This window comes from Eriocheir sinensis, chromosome 24, assembly GCF_024679095.1.
Source record: "Eriocheir sinensis breed Jianghai 21 chromosome 24, ASM2467909v1, whole genome shotgun sequence".
In the NCBI taxonomy this organism is placed as follows: Eukaryota; Metazoa; Arthropoda; class Malacostraca; order Decapoda; family Varunidae; genus Eriocheir; species Eriocheir sinensis.
Window position 1 is genome coordinate 4,709,159 of NC_066532.1, and position 21,189 is coordinate 4,730,347.

The 21,189-nt window shown below is 43.4% G+C and overlaps 1 long non-coding RNA gene across 1 annotated transcript in view; it reads right to left on the reverse strand.

The window, feature by feature from the left end:
- Positions 1-21,189, reverse strand: part of LOC127002800 (uncharacterized) — a 325,738-nt gene that overhangs the window by 139,597 nt on the left and 164,952 nt on the right. Inside the window, exon 4 of the long non-coding RNA XR_007756554.1 lies at positions 11,323-11,411. This is a non-coding gene — a long non-coding RNA (uncharacterized LOC127002800). The remainder of the gene's footprint in view (positions 1-11,322; positions 11,412-21,189) is intronic.

Genomic DNA, 21,189 nt, shown 5'->3' on the forward strand with positions numbered 1-21,189 from the left:
CTGCCCCCTTTCTCCTCCTCCTCCTGCCCCCTTTCTCCTCCTCCTCCTCCACCTCCACATCTCTTCCCAACGGTTCCACTCTATCCTTATGCATGTTAACTCCACCTGCCACTCCTCCTCCTCCTCCCCCGCTTCCTTCTCCACCTCCTCCTCGTCTTCTCCCTCCTCCTCCTCCACCTCCTCCTCACAACCGCCACGATTCGTTACGTTCTGCCTCGCCATGACTTACATCTTACGACACAAGCATTTAAGGGTTGGTAAACATGCACGCAGCTGTACCGTCTTGTTCACCATGTTCGTCTCACTGGCGTAGTACAGGTGAAAACAGGCTCCTTATTAAACAGGTACAACGTGTGGTGAGTGCCAATACGATAGACACATTCAAGAAGAGGTTAGATAAGTTCATGGATAGTGAGCTTTGGTGGGGTTAGGCTTACAGAAGCTGCCTTGTATAGACCTGCCGGCCTCTTGCAGACTCCTTACGTTCTTATGATCTTCTTATGATCTTGTGTATTTATATTTGATCTATTCGTCTATCTATTTATCTAAACTATCTACAGGTGAAAACGGCTCCTTATTAATCAGTTACTACGTGTGGAGAGAGAGATATTTGTGTTTATATCTATTTTATCGATTCGCCTATCTATCTCTATATCCATATATTTGTCTATCTATCTATCTATATATCACTTCCAACTAATTATATTCTTGGCACACTTGCGTCATACTTCAACTAAGAGAGTAATTTGATATTTTAGATGTGGCCACTAACCAGAAAAGTCCTTCATAGAAATCTGGTAGGAAATGTCATCTGGCTGACTGATAGTGTTGGAAGTGATGTCAGGGGAAGGCGTGTGATATGGCCTCCACTCCAAGGATACCATGATATCGTACTCACCAAACTAGATTTTCCCATATCTAACGCATAATGACTGCACAAAACCCTCTATAATTAACACTTTTAGCAATAAATATAAATAGGTATCGTTAATTTTGTGGGTGGGACATTTTTAAGCCTGAAATCGGGAAAAATGAGAAGATGTGAACGACAAGCTGGCAACGTTGCTCCACTCCCGGTTTCACAAGAATTCAGAGCCTGTATTTTTTAACGTCTCGGCGCCTCAGTTCGCCTCTTTGAAAAGCCTCTCGTAGACGTTGTTGGGACTGTCATGGGCTGTTTTGTGATCCTAGTGATAGTTTTATACGACTTTTGCACCTTGAACGGGGAAATCGCTCATGAGAACCCGATTAATCTTCTCTGTGGCCTTGGTAAATAGTGGCAATGGGGGTCCGATGCATTTAAGAATATAAACCCAAAACTTCTAGGAATTCTTCGTTTTCTCCCGTACACAGAATTTAGTGTTCGTCTTATTACCCACGCCCGTTCATTTTCCTGTGAGTGTTTGGGTACCAATACGTAAGTGGTTTAAAATGGTTTTGCGTTGTAGGGACTGATTTAAATGTTCGCAGTCTGTTCTTGGATACGTTGTTGTTTGTATTTATTTCTCTTTGTTTGGTGAGGTTTTACAATGAGTCTTTCCTAATTAAAGACCCACATTATATCCTTTCTTTCGAGGCATTCAAGTTCAAGCAGATGAAGTTATTGGCCGTTTTTATTAGTGAGGGTTCGTCCTTTCCACCATCAGTAAGGCGTTTCATTCAGGTCTAAGTCACTCCTTGGCCCTTGCTTTATAAGATTGACGCGCTCTTTGGTTGCATATATTCTCAATCTCTGCCAATTTCTGAATCCCCTTCAACCCAGCACACAAAAGCGTATCGGGTCTCGAAAACTGCGACAGACTAATTCATAACTCATGCGCATTCTGTATAAATCAAAGCACATTTTTTTTTTCATCCTCATTAAGTTGTCAATCAATTAAGCAATGTCAGTTCCTGCTTTACAAATTATGATTGCCGCATATATATATTTTTTTCATATTCTTCCTCTATCTTCTCTTTTTCTTCTATCTTCCTCTCTATCCTTCTTCCTTTCTATCTACATTTTTTCCCTTTCTCGGAACAGCATCAAAGTCTGACCTCCTACAAAAATCTTAATACTTTGCTAAACATCTGATTGGCTGACTGCCTGACGCTTTCACTAATAACAAACAAGCATTCTATATTGATCAAAGTACATTCAATCCCCCACTTTCCGCACGGCGTCTCAACCAGGTCTTAAGGTCGTTTCCTGTTTCATAAGATTCAAGCGCTTTCAGGTTCTATAATAGTCATCCTCCTTGGCAACTTCTCTCCGCCTCTCAGTAGGGCATCAGAAAGGTCACCCCGAGCAACAAAGACTAGCATGTGACGGAAACAACGTGACTATCTGGCAGGCTGGTTGATGGGATTGGGGTATACGTACCGTGCTTCCATCTTGCAACATCCCGAAATTGACCCCTCTTTCGGCCACCTCTTTGGATTCTTTTTAGGAGCAGCGAGTAGCGGGCTTTTTTTTTATTTTTTTATTATTGTGTCCTTTTTTGTGCCCTTGAGCTATCTCCTTTGTTGTAAAAAAAAAAAAAAATAGTACGGTCACCCCAAACTAAACCCACGTGACGAAAATCTAAGACGGACTGAGTGACTGATTGGCCGGGTGACACGACTGGAGTACGGTCTTTTACCTTCTATACAGTACGACGTCAGAGAAGGTCACCCTCACCCCAAACCAACATAACATTTCACGAAACTCACATGACGGATCTAGTAACTGCCTGGGTGGGTTGCTGGCAGGATTGGGGTGCGTATAGGGTCTTTCCCCTTTCTACATAATGCGACGTTAGAGATCACCCCAAACCACATAACACGACCTAACATGTAACGAAACTCACAAGACAAACCGAGTGACTGATTGGCTGGCTGGAAGGATTGGGGTACGGACTATCTATTCCCCCTTCTACATAATACAAGATCAAGCAAGGTCGCCCCAAACAAAGACGCCCTAACATGTGACGAAACTCATAAGACGGACCTTGTGACTGACCGACTGGCTGGCTGGCTGCTGGCTGGTAGAATTGGCTCCCTGCCCTTGACAATATCCTCGCTTCACACCGCCTTGTCTACGCATATACACTCTTCTATGGATGTCGCCGCTGGTTACTGCTATCGAGGTGCTATATTGGCGGCCTTAAGTCCATATTATCAACTCCTAGAAGGTTTTTGCGTCTATCTGTTCTTACGTGTGTTCCAGAATATGCAAGATCCCCCCATCTAGCCCTCAGTCATGTGATAAAGTATTCCTAGTAAGTGTTTGGGAACAGATACATAAGTGGTTGAAACTAGTTTTGCGTTGTAGTGACTGATTTAAATGTTCGCAGTCTGTTCTTGGATACGTTGTTGTTTGCATTTGTTTGTCTCTTTGTTTGGTAAATCTGTTTCAAAAGACTCTTGTAGAAGTTGTCGTTGGTTTCCATGGGTGGTTTCCTGAGCTTTGGCGGTAGGTTTTCAAGGCTTCTGCGCCATGAATAGGAAAAAAACACTCATGACAACTCGGCGTAGCTCCTTTGTGGCCTTAAAATAATGTTCGTCCCTCTGTTTAAAAAGGCTAAAGTTGTCGGGGTTTCCATGGGTGATTTCCTGAACCTGAGGATAGTGTTAGAAGGCTTCTGTGCCATGAAATTGCTCCCGAAATTGACCTCTATTCCGGCCACTTTTCTAAACTCTTTTCATAGGGGCAGTGATTAGCGGGCTTTTCTGTTTTTCTTCATATTATTTCTTTGCCCTTGAGCTGCTTTCTTTACTGTAAAAAAAAAGATGAACGGGAAAAAAAAATCACCAATGACAACACGACGTACTCCTCTTTAACCTTCAAAAACGTTCGCAATAAGCCCCCCAAAATAAGCGCCCCAAACGTTTGATAACAGGATTGCTTGCGTCTTACCTGTTCTTACGTATGATCTAGAGAATGCAAGATCCGCCCACATCGTCTTAGTCACGTGGTGTGTGTTTGGGTACAGATTCGTAAGGATTTATTAAGAGGGTTTTGCGTTGTAGTGATTTTATTTTAAAGATTCGCAGTTTATTGTTTTTGGATACGTTTTCTCTTGTTTTTTATTGGTTGTAGTTATTGTTGTTTGTTTGTTTGTTTGTTTGTTTTTGCTCTGATTGTCTTTGTTCTGTTTGTTTTTGTTTTTGTTGTTGTTGTTGTGTTGATTTGAGGTGTTTTTTTATTTTACTTCGTCTACAACTTCTACTAACAACAACTACAACTATTACTACTAATACTACAACGCAAACAATAACAGCAAAAAAAAAAAAAATGAGTGCGTGCGTGCGTATGTCGCGTCACAAGGCACAGGAAATTCTACAGCATGCGACTACAAGGACATTCAACTCCCTCGGACGCCAACCCTTCTGACCAGACGCGACGAACACACGATTCACAAAACAAACACACAAAATCACCCCCCGAGACACACCACCAAGGAACAAGAAGCAAACAAGTAGCACTCAGGTGGGTCAGGAGGAGGAGGACAAGTTGGTCGGCCTGTTAAGCGGCGTGAAGATTAGAAGAGAACAAACGAGGTCAATAAAGAAGTCACGAGACGCTGATTTGTAAAGAGCTAACATTTTCTGGCTCCCTGCGCACACACCACCCTGGCAACACACACACACACACACATACACGGAGCGGGCATGCGGAGTGAGGACATTCATATAGTCACATCACTACGCACCTCCCCGTCCGCCTCACCCTCCCTTCTCCCATAGCAACAACAACAAACAGCGAGGGAGACACAAGGTACTCCTGACGCTCCCACCCTTCACGTCAACTATTTCCAAAGGCAGAAAAGGAATTAAATCGGGTCTTCACGAGTGTTTGTTTACATTCACGGTACAGAAGAAGGGTCAAGCTACCACCAGTGTTAAACTACCCCTGGAAATGCCCACAACCCCTACGAAAGCCTTGTCAAATAGGTGATCTTGGGAGAGGAAATGTTTAAGAATATGTCCCAAGCGCAATCCATCAAATCGTCTCTGTCTCTCTCTCCGTCTGCCTAACCTTCAAACAGCGCAGCCAATGATGTAATAGACGTTTAAGCCGCGTATTAGTCAAGGACACATGCCGGAGATTGCAGTGGTAGTAGTAGTAGGAGTAGGAGGAGGAGGAGGAGGAGAGGGTGAAGGAGAAGCAGGAGTAAGATCAGGGGCGGGAATCTCAGACACTCTCGTCTCCCACACCAACTACTTCCAAAGGCGAAAAAGGAGATCAGTCGGGTTGTAATGAGTGTTGTTATAGGTTCAAGGTACAGAAGGGTCACAAAACTATCCCTGGAGATGCCTAGAACTCCTACGAATGTCTTGTCAAATTGCTTAGGCGCAGAAAGGTTAAGAATCTCAGTGTAGTATGGTCGGTGTGACTCGTGCCGTGGATATCCGAGGCAGAGCGAGACGCAGCACGTGGGCCTGTCGCTGAGGGGTGGCGAGTGACGGCTGTGTGAGTATGTGTGCTGGTGCGGACACGTGCAGGACGAAATGACAACGCCGCGTGAGGTTGGGTGCATGTGCGTATGGAAAAGTGTGCGTTGGGGGAGTATCCGTGCTTGGGTGGGTGGGTGTGCGTGTGTGTGTGGGCCGCTTTCACTGCCACGGAGCCACCCGAGAGAAACGAGCTACGCAGTGTCTAGATTCTGCGTCCGCCAACCATCCATCACCACCACCACTACCACCCCCACCATAATCCCTGACACCACCACCTTTACCCCCATCATCTCTGTCACTACCACCACCACCACCCCTATCACCTCCACCACCCCCACCATAATCCTTGACACCACCACCATTACCCCCCCATATCTATCACTGCCACCAGCACCCCCCCCCACCAACACCACTATCACCTCCACCCCTCCCCACCATAATCCTTGACACCACCACCATTACCCCCCATATCTATCACTACCACCAGCGCCCCCTCCACCACCACCACCACCACTATCACCTCCACCCCCCACCATAATCCTTGACACCACCACCATTACCCCCATATCTATCACTACCACCAGCACCACCCCATCATCACCCCCACCACCACCACCACTATCACCTCCATCCCCCACCATAATCCCTGACACCACCACCATTACCCCCATCTCTATCACTACCACCAGCACCACCCTCCACCACCACCAGCACCACCACTATCACCACCCCCACCACCATAATCCCTGACACCACCATTACCCCATCTCATCTCTATCACTACCACCAGCACACCCCCATCATCACCCCCCCACCACCACCACTATCACCTCCACCCCCCCACCATAATCCCTGACACCACCACCATTACCCCCATCTCCATCACTACCACCAGCACCACCCCATCATCACCACCCCACCACCACCACCACTATCACCACCCCACCACCATAATCCCTGACACCACCACCATTACCCCCATCTCTATCACTACCACCAGCACCACCCCATCATCACCACCCCACCACCACCACCACCACCACTATCACCACCCCACCACCATAATCCCTGACACCACCATTACCCCATCTCTATCACTACCACCAGCACCCCCCCATCATCACCCCCCACCACCACTATCACCTCCACCCCCACCATAATCCCTGACACCACCACCATTACCCCCATCTCTATCACTACCACCAGCACCACCCCATCATCACCACCCCCACCACCACCACCACTATCACCTCCACCCCCCACCATAATCCCTGACACCACCATTACCCCCATCTCTATCACTACCACCAGCACCACCCCCATCATCACCACCCCACCACCACCACTATCACCCCACCACCACCACCACCACATCACCACCACCCCCCACCATAATCCCTGACACCACCACCATTACCCCCCTCATCTCTATCACTACCACCAGCACCACCCACTACCACTACCCCCATCACCGACTGAATATTCTCCTTTTTCATCACCTTATAATGTTCACCTGAGACTTCTTCTAATCACTGTAATATACCTCAAACTGTGACTTAAAAATGGAGCATCACTAACATCGGCACAGTGCAGTTATTTTTGGGGAGTGAGTCGTTTATGTCTAGTTTTTTTCTTCACTTGTTCTTGTTCTAGTTCTTCTTTTTCTTCTACCGTTTAGCATCCTTATTTTACATTATGGGGTTGAACGATTATCTCTACGTTTTCTTCTATTCTTGTTCTATTTTTTTCTTTTTCATCTTCGTCTTCTTTCTCCTCTCCTTCACCTTTTAACCTTCATATTTTCCAGTGGGTTTGAACAATTATATATGATGACGTTTTCTACACCATAAATCTTCAAATCCAATCCACCGTCACCACAAGAACTCCTAATGACAACAACAATGCTAACTAAACCAAAACAAAACGTCGTGAGCTCCTGAGGCTTAAACATGTAGAGGGGGAGAGACCCAGGACAGACGGATAAGTTGCACAAATCATGCTTGCTTAAGATTAGGCCAAAAATATATCTGGCCGGCATTCCCTGAGACGCATATAAGAGACTGGGCATGTGATGTTAGCCAATAGGAGCGAGAGAGCACGTGGCAAGGGTTTAGGAGGGCCTGTGTGTGTGTGTGTGTGTGTGTGTGTGTGTGTGTGTGAGGACAGCGACGAGACAGTGGACGGGGCAGACAGGGACATAGGCATAGGGACACAGGGACATAGGCATAGGCATAGGGAGATAGGCATAGAAACATAGGGACATAGGCTTAAGGCATAGGGGTGTTGTCATCTCCGTGGGTTGCGAAGATGGAAGAAGAAGATGGAAGAGAGAGGAAGAAAGGAAGGTGAGGATGAAGAAGGAAATGGGTAGATAGGGAGAATGGAGAAGATAGGGAGGTAGATAGGATGTAGGTAAAGAATAGGGTAAGTAGGGAAATGGGTAGACGAATAGGTAAGTTAGTAGATGTGTAGATAGGCAAGGAGGTATGAAGGAGATCAGTAGAGGAGTAAGTAGACTGTAGGTAGAAACAAAGTAGTAGAGAGATGGGTAGAAAGGGAGGTTAGGAAGGAAGGGAAGGAGGGTAACAGGTGGGTAAGCCAGGTGTGTAGGAAGGGAGAAAGGGAAGTTAAAAAGGATGGGAAGGAGGTTAAGCTCGATGGGTGGGAAGGTAAGTGGATAGGGTAGATAGGTAGATAGGTAGGAAGGAAAGGAAAGGAAAGGAAAGGAAAGGAAAGGAAAGGAAAGGGAAGGGAAGGGAAGGGAAGGGAAAGGAAAGGAAAGGAAAGGAAAGAGGGGGAAGGAGAGGGAGAAGGGATACAGGTAAACTCCTTCTCAACAGGTAAACAATGTGTATAGTAACCTCATCCGTGTGTGTGTGTGTGTGTGTTGCCACCCGCTTTATAGGACGTAGTGTTGTCAACTTAAACGACGCCATCACGAGAGCAGGTCACGGTGAATGTGGGTCGTGCGGCTTACCCAACAAGGTGGAGGAGGAGGAGGAGGAGGATTAGGAGGAGGAGGAGGAGGATAACCCGTTAGGAACTAGAAGGAATAAAGGAATAGTTTGGGAATAGAGAAAAGAAAATCAAAGTAGGAAATGAAGAACCAAATCAAAGGAATGGATAAATGGAGGAGAAGGAAGAGGAGGAGAAGGAGGATTGACAATATGTGGAAAGGGAGGAGGAAGAGGAGGATTAACGGTAAGAGGAAAGGAAGAAGAAGGAGGAAACATGGAAACATGGAAACATGGAAACGCAGGCAACAGAAACCCTATTGGCTCATTACGAGGTTGCCCGCTTTGGTGATTTAATCTGCTCGACAGCCTGGGGCCTGGGGAGCAGATGAAAGCACCTCGACATTGAGGAGTAAATGAAAGCACCTCGATATTGAGGAGCAGATGAAAGCAACTCAATATTCAGTTTACTCCCGACGCAGCGAAGTGACGGTCGATTCTATATTTGAAGGAGTTGATAGTATTCGCATTTACTACTTCTGAAGGAAGATTGTTCCAGTGACGGATGACTCGGTTTGAAAAGAAACTCCTTCCGATGTCTGTGTTACATCGACTAGACTGAATGGGTAAACCGTTATTTCTAGTTCTTAGGTTGGTTTGCAATTCAAAGAAATTGGAGTAATCGACGTTATTGAATTTTTTCAGATACTTGAAGACTTGAATCATATCTCCTCGTAGGCGTCTTTTCTCTAATGTAAAGAGATTGAGTCGCTTGAGTCGTTCCTCGTACGGTTGAGCCCTTAAGGTTGGTATCATTTTCGTGGCGCGTCGCTGAATCCTTTCCAGTAAATCAATGTCCTTTCTGTAATTAGGAGACCAGAACTGTACTGCATACTCGAGGTGCGGTCTTACCACGGAATTATACAAGGATAGCATCACGTCTGGCGTTTTACACTCGAAGTTCCTCGCTATGAACCCGAGCATAGTGTTGGCTTTGTTGTATGCTTTTTTACAGTGATTCGCGTGTTTCAGGTCACTGCTGATAGTGACTCCAAGATCCTTTTCCTCCTGCATCGCTTGCAGAGGTCTCCCATTCATGATGTATGTGTGGTTACTATTTCTGGACCCAATGTGCATGACTTTGCATTTGTCAACATTAAAGGACATTTGCCATTTTTCCGACCATTCGATAATGTGATTGAGGTCTTTCTGAATGATTTCGCAGTCGGTCTTTGTGAGGGCCTTTCCCCCCACCTTAGTGTCATCAGCAAATTTCGATATTGTGGATTTCAGTCCTGATTCGAGGTCGTTGATATATATGATGAAGAGAATGGGTCCCAGCACTGACCCTTGAGGCACTCCACTAGTGACTGGAAGCCAATCGGAAGGCTGTCCGTTGAGTAGTACTCGTTGTTTTCTGTCGGTGAGCCAATCTCTTATCCACGCGATCAGATTGGCTCCAATGCCCGCCGAGTGCAGTTTCTTAAGGAGTCGCTCGTGCGGTACCTTGTCGAAGGCTTTCTGAAAGTCCAGGTATATAACATCACTGGGGATGTGGGCATCCCAGTTCTTATATATACCTTGGAAGAAGTCTAATAAATTCGTTAGGCAGGAGCGCTTGTTTCTGAAGCCATGCTGGGTGTCGGAGATTACATTATTGTCTTCTAGAAACTTAACAAGTTTGTCTCTAATAATCTTTTCGAGTATTTTTCCTGCCACTGATGTCAAACTTATGGGCCTGTAGTTTAATGCAACGCTTTTGTCTCCTTTTTGAAAATTGGTGTTACGTTCGCCATCTTCCAGTCTTCCGGGACCTTTTCAATTGAACAGACTGGTTGAATATGTTAGTGAGTGGCTGAAGTATTTGTTGTTTAAGCTCTTTTAATAACCGCGGGGACAAACCGTCAGGTCCTGTTGACTTGTTCGTGTCGAGTTCATCCAAATACTCTTTCACTTCTTGGTCGCATATTGAGTCAATTTTCAGGGGCGTGATTCCCCTCGGCGGGTCAGGGTTCTCGGGCATGGTTTCGATGTTCTCGACTGTGAATACGGATGCGAAGTTACTGTTGAGGATTCTGGCCATCTGTTTACTGTCCTGAGTTGCAGCTCCAGTTTCGTCTGTCAGGGGACCAATATTGGATTTTACTTTTTTTCGATCTGATGTATGTGAAGAATTTTTTTGAGTTTGTCTTGATGTCACGCGCTATTTGTTTTTCGTAGTTGCGTTTACTACTCCGAATAAGGGTGCGACAAGCTCTGAGGCTGTTGTGGTACTGAGTACAGGCTTCGGCCGTGTCATTCTCTTTCATTAGGTTATAATTCCTTTTTTTTAAGTTTACCGCCCTTTTTATTTCTCTGGTCATCCACGGTGGATCTACGGCACCATTTACTCGCCTGGGTTTTGTCGGCACTGTAGCCTTTTCTACTCCCAAAAGCTTATCTTTGAAGTTGTTCCACACGTTGTCGATTGTATTGTCGGTTAGGTGAAGTTGGTCCCAGGTCGCAGAGGGAAGCAGCTCACGGGCTAGGTTGAAATTTGCTTTTTTGTAGTCTGGTATCACTGAGGAGGAGGAGGAGGAGGAGGAGGAGGAGGAGGAGGAGGAGGAGGAGGAGGAGGAGGAAGGAAGTAATTGGAGGAGACGAAGGAAGGAATTGGGAATGAGAAGGAGGGGAAGGAGGGGGAAGAAGAAGAGAAGGAAGAGGAGGAATATGGGTTAAACAAGACAGATGAGGAGGGAGAGGAGAAAGAAGAGGAAGAAGAAGAGAAGGAAGAGGAAGAGGAGGAGTAGAATCACAATGCAAAGAAGGACAAGAAAGAGAATTAACAGCCGAAGAAAAGGAAGGAGAAGGAGGAGGAGAAGGAAGAGTATGCAGTAGAAAGGGACGAAAGCAAAAGTAGTTAAGGAGGGACCGAGGTACTCCAAATCTACCTAAAGTTGTTATGCCTTACCTTCCTTCCCTTAATCCCTGTTCACAACTCTTACGACGCGAGGGGAGGAGCAAGGTCAAGAACGGACAGGAGTGACATTTCTCCTATACCTGAAAGACAAACACAGAGATAATTACTAAGCATTACAGGAAGAGGAGAAAGAAAACGCCTCACTGAACGATATCATTAAGGGGAGGGATGGTGAAAAATATATCGTTGTGAAATTACGTCAGTGAAAACGATGATATATTACAAGATGAATGTGAGGAAAACGGGACACTTGAGGGTAGCTTTAAAAGTGACGTGGTATTGCGTGTGGAGTGATGAGAGCGTTTTGCGTTGTGAATGTACGTTGACAGATATTAGAGTAACGGTTAAAAAGGGAAAAGTATAGACGGAATAATGAGAGATGATGAAGTGTAGTGATAGGGGTTGAGGTGATGAGGGAATGGGCGAGTAATAGTGGTGGCAGTGGTGGTGATTGTGGTAGTGGTGATGTAGGGTGTGAATTGCCGAATCATTTAGTTTTTTTTTTTTACAGCAAAGGAGACAGTTCAAGGGCATAAAAAAATAAAACAACAATGAAAAAAAAGTCTGCTACTCACTGCTCCTATAATTTGTGTTTGTAAGTGTTTTAAACCTTGCAAAGAACCAGCATTACAAAATACCTTGAATGGAAAGTTTTGAGTACGTTTATATAGTTTGATTTCGTGTTCCTTTTTCTTCTCATGTTTCCTTCCTTTTGCCTTTTTTTTACTAGGGATACATGAATATGCATATGATTTGTGTATATAAGCGTTATAACACTGCATAGAACTCCCACCTCTCTATAAACCACGATTAACTTTTTACCAATGTTTTCTTGATTGATTTTTCCACTGTGCCATTTTTTTTTCTTTAATAGTAAAATATGCGTGACATTATCGCTTTCACGCATGCTAGTAGGTTTGAACAATTATATATGATTACGTTTTCTACTCCATAAATCTTCAAATCCAATCCTCCGTCATCACAAGAACTCCTAATGAATCTAACAATGCTAACTAAACCAAAACAAGACGTCGTGAGCTCCTGAGGGTTAGACATATAGAGGGGGAAAGACCCAGGACAGATGTGTAGCGACCCCTGCCGCTACAGATTAAATATTTTCCTCGGATGTAAAAAAAAAAAAAAAAAAAAAAAAAAAATGCATGTCGTTACTGTGATTTTCGGTCGCCTTTACGCTCGCTGCAACCGTTTAAAAGTCGCGTAATTTACCGCCAATGTGAAAGTAGTTTGCAAGCACCATACTTAGACAGACTGACTTCCGGGCACTAACCTGTCTGTCTTATCCTCTCCGTGTTTATATTCGAATGTTTCCAAATCTCATAAAAGCTGTCTGGATACATGTTCACGATTCCATTAGTATATTATATTCCCTTTTTTTACAGTGCAGGAAGCAGCTCAAAGGCAAAAATAGGTAAATAAATAAATAAAAGTCCGCTGCCACTACTCCTCTAAAAGAAAGTAGAACAGAGTAGCCAGAAAGAGAGGTGGGAAGCTGTCTTGATACATCTCTCTCGAAATACGTTTTGCAATTCTCACATCAGATGTTTGCCTATTAATTATGCAGTTGTTTTTTTCTCGTTTTTCAATTCTATATTTTTCCCTTTTCTTGTAGTTTTCCTCTTTCTCTGTTTTCCTTCTTTTAGTTTTCCTCTTGTTTTCATTCCTTTCGTCTTTTTTTCCATGTATTATTTCTTTTCTGTTTTCATGTTTTGGTTCTTCCACTTTGTTTTGTTAATTTACGATGCCAATATCTTTTTTTATATGTTTCTTTAAAATAATTTGTGTTCTTTACTTACATTATCATCCTCGTTACCAAATACTTGTAACACTCATCCAATGCTTGTAACACTCATCCAATCATCCACTCATCTCATCCAATCATCCATTCATCCACTCATCACTCATTTAATCATCACTCATCCAATCATCCACTCATCCATTCATCACTCATCCAATCATCACTCATCCAATCATCCACTCATCCATTCATCACTCATCCAATCATCACTCATCCAATCATCCATTCATCACTCATCCAATCATCCACTCATCCAATCATCCACTCATCCAATGCTTGTGACACTCATCCAATTATTCTCACATCTGCTTCAATACTTCAAATAAATCCTCTTACTCACAGCTTACTTGTCAATTATGATTACTTGAGGTAAAATATTCCTTAATCAATTACAAGAATGAGAATAAAAATACGAATAGCAATGTCGTTTTATCACTGTTTTACTCTACTTGTTTAATGATAATAAAAAAATGAGAATAAGATGAAGGAAAAGAAGAGGTAGAAAAAAGGAGAACAACAACAACAACAGCAAGAAGAAAACAAAGCAAAACAAAAAAAACAAGAACAATGAGAATAAAAATACGAATAGCAATGTCATTTTATCCCTGTTTTACTCTACTTGTTTAATGATAACAATAATAAAAATGAGAAAAATATGAAGGAAAAGAAGAAGTAGAAAAAAGAAGAACAACAACAACAGCAAGAAAAAAACAAAACAAAAAAACAAGAACAAGAAGTAAGTTTTTTTTTAGTTAAGGAAGCAGCTCAAGGAAAAAAAAAAAAAAAACAAAAAAAAAAAAAACGCTATCACTGCTCCTGTATAAGAAAGTAGAGAGGAGTGGTCAAAAGAGAGGTCAGTTTCGGCAAGATAGGGAAGGAGAGAAAAAAAAAAATCATATCCTTTGTGTTCATGTAAAAACCGTAACACTCATATTTCTCCCCTCAAACATTTACCTGCAGCAGTCCACGTGAGCTTCATCTGCATTCACGACACCTTGAGGGATTGATTTTCCTTGGCCTTGCTTTCCCTCCTTCCTCCTCAATCCCCTCCTCCCCGTGCCAAGGCCAAGCGTTGTGCCGACCATCGATATAAACACTGCCACTGACTGCTACTGATGATGATGATGATGGTGTGTGAGTTCGCTGGCACTACGTCTTGGGAAGGAAGCACAACCGATTTCCCCTTGAGACTGCTGCACTTGCGTCTTATCTTATCTTCAGGTGGTCTGGTGATTACGTAAACTTGCAGTGCTTGTGAATGTGGTTATCTTGTGGGTTTCCTGGTTTTGCTGTGTTGTGATAGTAAACGAGACCAGAGATAAAAGCAGAAAGGTGGATGATGTTTGTTTTCTTTCCTCGATGTTGTTTCTACATTTTCCTTATTTTCCTTTTCTGTTTTTTTTTTCTACATTATTTTTTGGGGCGTTCGTATTACATTATCTTTTTTTCCGTTGACATTGGTGTTCTTATACTTATTCCCCTTCGTCTTCTTCTTCTTCTTCTCCTACTTGTTCTTGTTCTTCTTTATCTTCTTCTTCTTCCTCTTCTTGTGCTTGTCTTTTTTGTTTTGTTTTCTTTCTGTTGTTGTTCTTTTTCTTCTTTCTCTACTTATTTTCCTTCATCTTATTCTTATTCTCCTACTTGTTCTTCTTCTTCTTCTTCCACATCTTCTTCCGCTTCTTGTTCTTGTCGTTTGTTTTGTTTTCTTCTTGCTGTTGTTGTTGCTGTTCTTCTCCTTCTTCGTTTCTACTTCTTCTTTTCCTTCATTTTACTCTTATTTTTATCATTATTATCATTAAACAAGTAGAGTAAAACAGTGATAAAATGGCATTGCTATTCGTATTTTTATTCTCATTCTTGCTCTTGTTCTTCTTTTCCTTTTCTTCTTCTCAACAAATTAAAATCCGGACCATTAAACGCCTTGACTTTTCGCATAGGCCTACTCTTGCAAAATACATATAGATCAAAATACACGAAATTCAGCACAACCTTCGCGAAAAAATAAAAAAAATACCTTTAATAAAAAAATAAAAAAAAAACGTTCTGGACCATTTAACTCCATCCCACATGACATTTTAGTACCATTTTTTTTTGTACCATTTCACCTTTTTTATACACGATACATTACCCTACTTACGTGTGTGTGTGTGTGTGTGTGTGTGTGTGTGTGTGTGTGTATGTGTGTGATTGGCTGGCTTCATGCATATATATTTGTTTTAATTGTATGACCTTTTTTTTGGTATGTGTGTTTGTGAGGTAAGTCATGAGATTGTGAAAGATCGAGGAATAGATGGATAGATACTGTGTGTGTGTGTGTGTGTTGCGTAAAAGCCCTGGAAAATACGTCAAAATAGGATGAACAGAGGAGAGCGTTGAGCAACCCGTCCGCCACGTGTTTGGGACGAGAACGTAAACAAGAAAGTTGTCACATGCCGCCACGCCAGTCAGGAATGTGCCGCGCCCGTGACACAGAGAGAGAGAGAGAGAGAGAGAGAGAGAGAGATGAAAATAAAAGTGAGAGAATACAGATGAAAGTGAAGAAGAGAGAGAGAGAGAGAGAGAGAGAGAGTATACTAATAAGCCACACCCACCCATCCACCCATCCACCCGCCAACACACACACACACACACACACACACACACATAACATAACCGACCTCGAAGATATTATATAAAAACAACACCACTACGGAACACAAGTAAACAATAACAAACTCTAATATAAATACACACACAAGTAAAGAGTTTGTCGAGGTCTTGTATGTCTCAGGGTCGAGGGAAGCCCCGTAAGTGAGAGAGAGAGAGAGAGAGAGAGAGAGAGAACGACCTTACAACTGACTCGGAGTTTCTTGAGCGGCACGAGGTATCATTCCGACCCCTAAAGGTTATTCCCCTTCAAGCCCCGTCACGACCAAGGGCGGCAAAAGCGACAAGGCCCGAGTCGTAACGGTTTGGTCGCCGACTACTCCCGATTCCTGGCCGGGAAGCGTATTTCCCTTTTCTGTACGGTTATGAGGAGCCCAATCTTGAACAGGTCAGGTTAGATTAAGTGTTGAGTAAGGTTAAGTAGGAATCGGAGAGTGTAATTTTGAGTGGGAGTCCCTATGAGAGTATTTGTCCAGACCGCAGCGTGGTTGTCTTCCAAGCTACAGCCGAGCGTCTTCACTCAGGGACCATAATTCGTCACCTTCATAAACAAACCGCCTAAGTCATTATTTTCTACTTTACAGGAAATCAGAAAAGAACTGTCATTATCTTATTTGACTTAAGATTTAGGGAGAAATGAAAAGGCCAATTATAGAACACTCAAACCCTGAATGGCGAAGGCAACTATACAAAAATGGCCGTCACATGATGAAAAGTTGATGTAAACAAAAACCTGGAAATCACTGAAAAATGACTTAGGCAATTATTATTATTATTATTTTTCTTTTTTACGTCTACGCCTATAGCGCCGGTAGGCTTGCTTGAGGGGCCTGGGTGGTGTTCGGCCCCCAGCCCGTCATGGCGCAGGCAAGTGTTTATAGTGGCGCCAACTTCTTTATGAGGGTGACCACATACCCGTATAGAGAGATTGGAAATACGCGGCCGTGAACGAACATTTATCCCGATCGCGAGCCGGCCCATCACTCATCGTTGTGACGGCAATGGATCGACCAGAGGTAAGCCAAAAACAATAATAACAGCTCCTTCTACGCCTGTACCCTTAATCTACTTACCGGAGAGACGAGTAAAAAAACGAGAAAGACTTAAGAAAATTCCATTCCTTGACCATACAGAAGCCAAACACCATAGACCATACACCATAGCCCTCTCCTCCTCCTCATCCTCGTAGGTTCCTTCTTCTCCGGCTGTACGCTAATCTATTTACTGGAAAAGCGAGGAAAAAACGAGAAAGGCTTAAGTAAATTCCATTCCCTGACCATGCAGAAGCCAAAGAGTATTACCCATAGGCCATACAGAGCCTCCTCCTCCTCCTCCTCCTCCTCTTCCTATTGGCCTCTTGACTTTGGAGTGACGACAAAAAACAAAGAAGCCAGACTACTTTGGACATAAATAACCCAGTAAGAATGCAACCTACTAGACTTCGAAGGCACGGTTTGTCTTCTACTTCTTCCTCTTCTTCTTCTTCAGCAGGGTTAAGTATGGGATGGAAAAAGAGAGGCAGGACTAAGAAGAATGAAAGAAGGGGAAGGTAGAGGGAAGCAGAGGAATATATGAATACGAGAAGACAGGAAGGAAAGGAGGAAGGAGGAAACAGTGAAATTAAGAACAGAGGAGGACAGAAGGGAAGGGAGAAGGGAGAGAAAATGCAAAATAGGGAACGGAGAGAACAAGAAAATAGAAATGAAAGGGAAATACGGTGAAAAAAGGGACGAAGTAGGGAAGAGAGAAGGGAAAAGGCAGGGATGAGAAAGGGAAAGGAGAGGGTTAGGAAGGGGAAAGGAAGGGAAGGGGGAGGGTTAAGCAAGGGGAGAGCAGGGTTGAGAGAGGAAAAGGGAGGGAGAAGAAGGGAAAAGACGGAGTTAGGAAGGGAAAGGGCAGAGTTAGGAAGGGGAAAGGAAGGGTTGTGAAGGGGAAGGGCAGGATTAGGAAGGGTTGAGAAGGGGAGGGGGAGGGTTAAGCAAGGGAAGAGCAGGGATGAGAGAGGGAAAGAGAGGGAGAAGAAGGGAATAGACGGAGTTGGGGAAGGACAGAGTTAGGAAGGGGAAGGGAAGGGTTGTGAAGGGGAAGGGAAGGGGAAGGAAAGGAAATGGAAGGGTTAAACGGGGAGAGCGAGGGATAAGTTGGAGAATGGAATGGTTAAGGAAGGGAAAAGGAAGGGTTAGGATGGGAAAGAAAGGGCTAGTAAGGGAAAAAAAGGGTTGAGAAGGGGAAGGGCTGGGTTAGGAAGGGGAAGGGCAGGGTTAGGAAGGGGAAAGGAAGGGTTGTGAAGGGGAATGGCAGAGATAGGAAGGTTGAGAAGGGGAAAGGCAGAGATAGGAAGGGGAAGGGCAGAGATAGGAAGGGGAAGGGCAGAGATAGGAAGGGGAAGGGCAGAGATAGGAAGGGGAAGGGCAGAGATAGGAAGGGCAAGGGCAGAGATAGGAAGGGGAAGGGCAGAGATAGGAAGGGCAAGGGCAGAGATAGGAAGGGGAAGGGCAGAGATAGGAAGGGCAAGGGCAGAGATAGGAAGGGGAAGGGCAGAGATAGGAAGGGCAAGGGCAGAGTTAGGAAGGGGAAGGGCAGAGATAGGAAGGGGAAGGGCAGAGATAGGAAGGGGAAGGGCTGGGTTAAGAAGGGGAGGGACAGGGTTAGGAAGGGCAAGGGCGTGGTTAAAAAAGAAATAGTTTGGGTTAAGTTCATTGCATATCTTCACTAAATTATTGCTTCCTTGAACACCTTCTTAGAACCAACTTTTTTTCCTACAATCTCCAAGTTTTGTTTTCAAGATGACCTAAAAAAACAAACTAAATATTCATGCAACAGAACTAGAGCGACACTGAATCGATGAATATATAAATTTAGATGTACGAAGATCATTCTAGATTTTTCCTTCTTTGTGTATGTGTGTGTGTGTGTGTGTGTGTGTGTGTGTGTGTGTGTGTGTGTGTGAGAGAGAGAGAGAGAGAGAGAGAGAGAGAGAGAGAGAGAGAGAGAGAGAGAGAGAGAGAGAGAGAGAGAGAGAGAGAGAGAGAGAGAGAGAGAGAGAGAGAGACCTGACCCTACCAACCTAAGCCCGAAAATGTGTAAAAATATGGACCTAAGTACAATATGAAAAACAGTAACCACCAGACAGACAGACGGAAACAGACAGGGGCTTCTGGGGCGGTGGGGGGCAGGAAGGGGACAGAGGTCTGGCTGCAATGACGTCAATCCGCTTATCAGTGAGCGTCCCGCGGCATCCGGAGGTTCGCTGGTAATGGGTGTGTTTCTGATTACTCCCCTCGGGCTGTATTGTAGTAAAGAGTTGTCAATACCGGGGCACAGCGGCTTAAACATGTACTTTTCTTGGTACTGTCCTCGTTATGATCTCCTGTAAGCCTCCCTGTTTGGTTCTATTTGTGTACGTGTTTCTTACCTGTTTTGCTTCATCCTCTTTTCACGCTATTTTCCTTGTTCTGTTTCTTTTCCTATCTCCGGCATTTCTCATCTTACTCCTCTCGTTCTTCTTTTCCTTCTACCTCCTTCTGGCAATCGATCGACCACACAGAAGCCAAAAACAATAACAGCTCCTTCTTCTACCGCTATTCTCTAATCTACTTACTGGAAAGGCGAGAATTAAGGAAAGAAATGCGAGTTAAACACTGACTTTTCCTGGCGCTGTCCTGGTTTTCATCTCTTTTAAGGCTCACACTGTTGACTGTTTTTATACGTGTTGTCATCCAGTTTAACTTCACCCTTTCTTAACCTTTTCCTCTCCCAGAATTAAGGGACAAAATGTAGTTCAAACGCCTTTTCTTGGAACTGTTCTGGTTTTCATCTCTTTTAAGCCTCACACTGTTGACTGTTTTTATACGTGTTGTCTACCTGTTTTGCTTCACCCTTTCTTAACCTTTTCCTCTCCCAGAATTAAGGGACAAAATGGAGTTCAAACGCCTTTTCTTGGAGCTGTTCTCGTTTTGATCTCTTTTAAGCCTCACACTGTTTGCTTCCATTTATGTACGTTTTGTCAACCTGTTTTGCTTCACCCTTTCTTAACCATTTCCTCTCCCAGAATTAAGGGACAAAATGGAGTTCAAACACTGACTTTTCTTAACACTGTCCTGGTTTTCATCTCTTGTAAGCCTCACACTGTTGACTGTTTTTATACGTGTAGTCTACATGTTCTTTCTCGCTGCCAAAGTAAAGGACACACACGCTCTTTCTTTGCCCTTCATTTCCCTTGCAAGCTTCCTTTCCTTATCGAATTATCACTGTTTGGTCTATTTCACTATGATTTTGTTCTACTCTTTTCCTAACCCTGAATGAAGGACAAAACAGCATCTTCTTCGCTCTTACCTTCTCTTGCGGTCTCCTTTTTTTCTTATCGATTCGTCACTTTATTTGCTTTTCTTTCACTTAATCATTCTCCTCTACTTCTTTTCCCTTCCTATCTATTTAAAGGGACGGAAAACAACGCCTCCTTTATCTTTAATTTCCCTAACTAACTTCCTCTTCCTCTCGAATCATCACTAATTTTTTGTTTTTCTTTCACTATTAATTATTCTTTTCTGCACTTTTCCCTCCCTATCTATTTAAAGGGACAAAAAACAACATCTTTTTTTATCTCTATCTTTCCTTTCTACCTTCCTCTTCTTTTCGAATCATCATTATTTTTTTGTTTTTCTTTCACTATTAATTATTCTTTTCTGCACTTTTCCCTCCCTATCTATTTAAAGGGACAAAAAAAAAACATCTTTTCTATCTCTATCTTTCCTTTCTACCTTCCTCTTCCTTTCGAATCAACACTAATTTTTTGTTTTTCTTTCACTATTAATTATTCTTTTCTGCACTTTTCCCTTCCTATCTATTTAAAGGGACAAAAAACAACATCTTTTTAATCTCTATCTTTCCTTTCTACCTTCCTCTTCTTTTCGAATCATCACTATTTTTTTTTGCTTTTCTTTCACTTAATCATTCTCCTCTACGCCTTTTCCCTCCCTATCTATTTAAAGGGACAAAAAAACTCTTCCTTTCGAATTATCATGACTGCTTTTTTTGCTTTTCTTTCACTAATAATTTTTCTATTTAACTCTTAATTTTTCCTTCTTATCCTACACCTAAATCTATCCTTGCTATCTTCCTCTTCTTTCACCTCATCGACTGTTATCTTTTTACTTCTGTTTGTGTACGCATAGCTGACTCTCCTGCCTCCTCCTCCTCCTCCTCCTCCTCCTTAATTACAATAAAAAAGGAATAAAAGGAGAATAAGTAAGAAGAACAACACTGTGCCGGTAACCTTGACCTTCTTCGCGACCTTATTCTCGTCTCTCTCCTCATCGATTCTGCTCTGTTTACGTCTGGTTCTGCACGTGTAGCTGGCCGGTCTTGCTTGCTATAGTCTGTTCACTTAAGTCTGA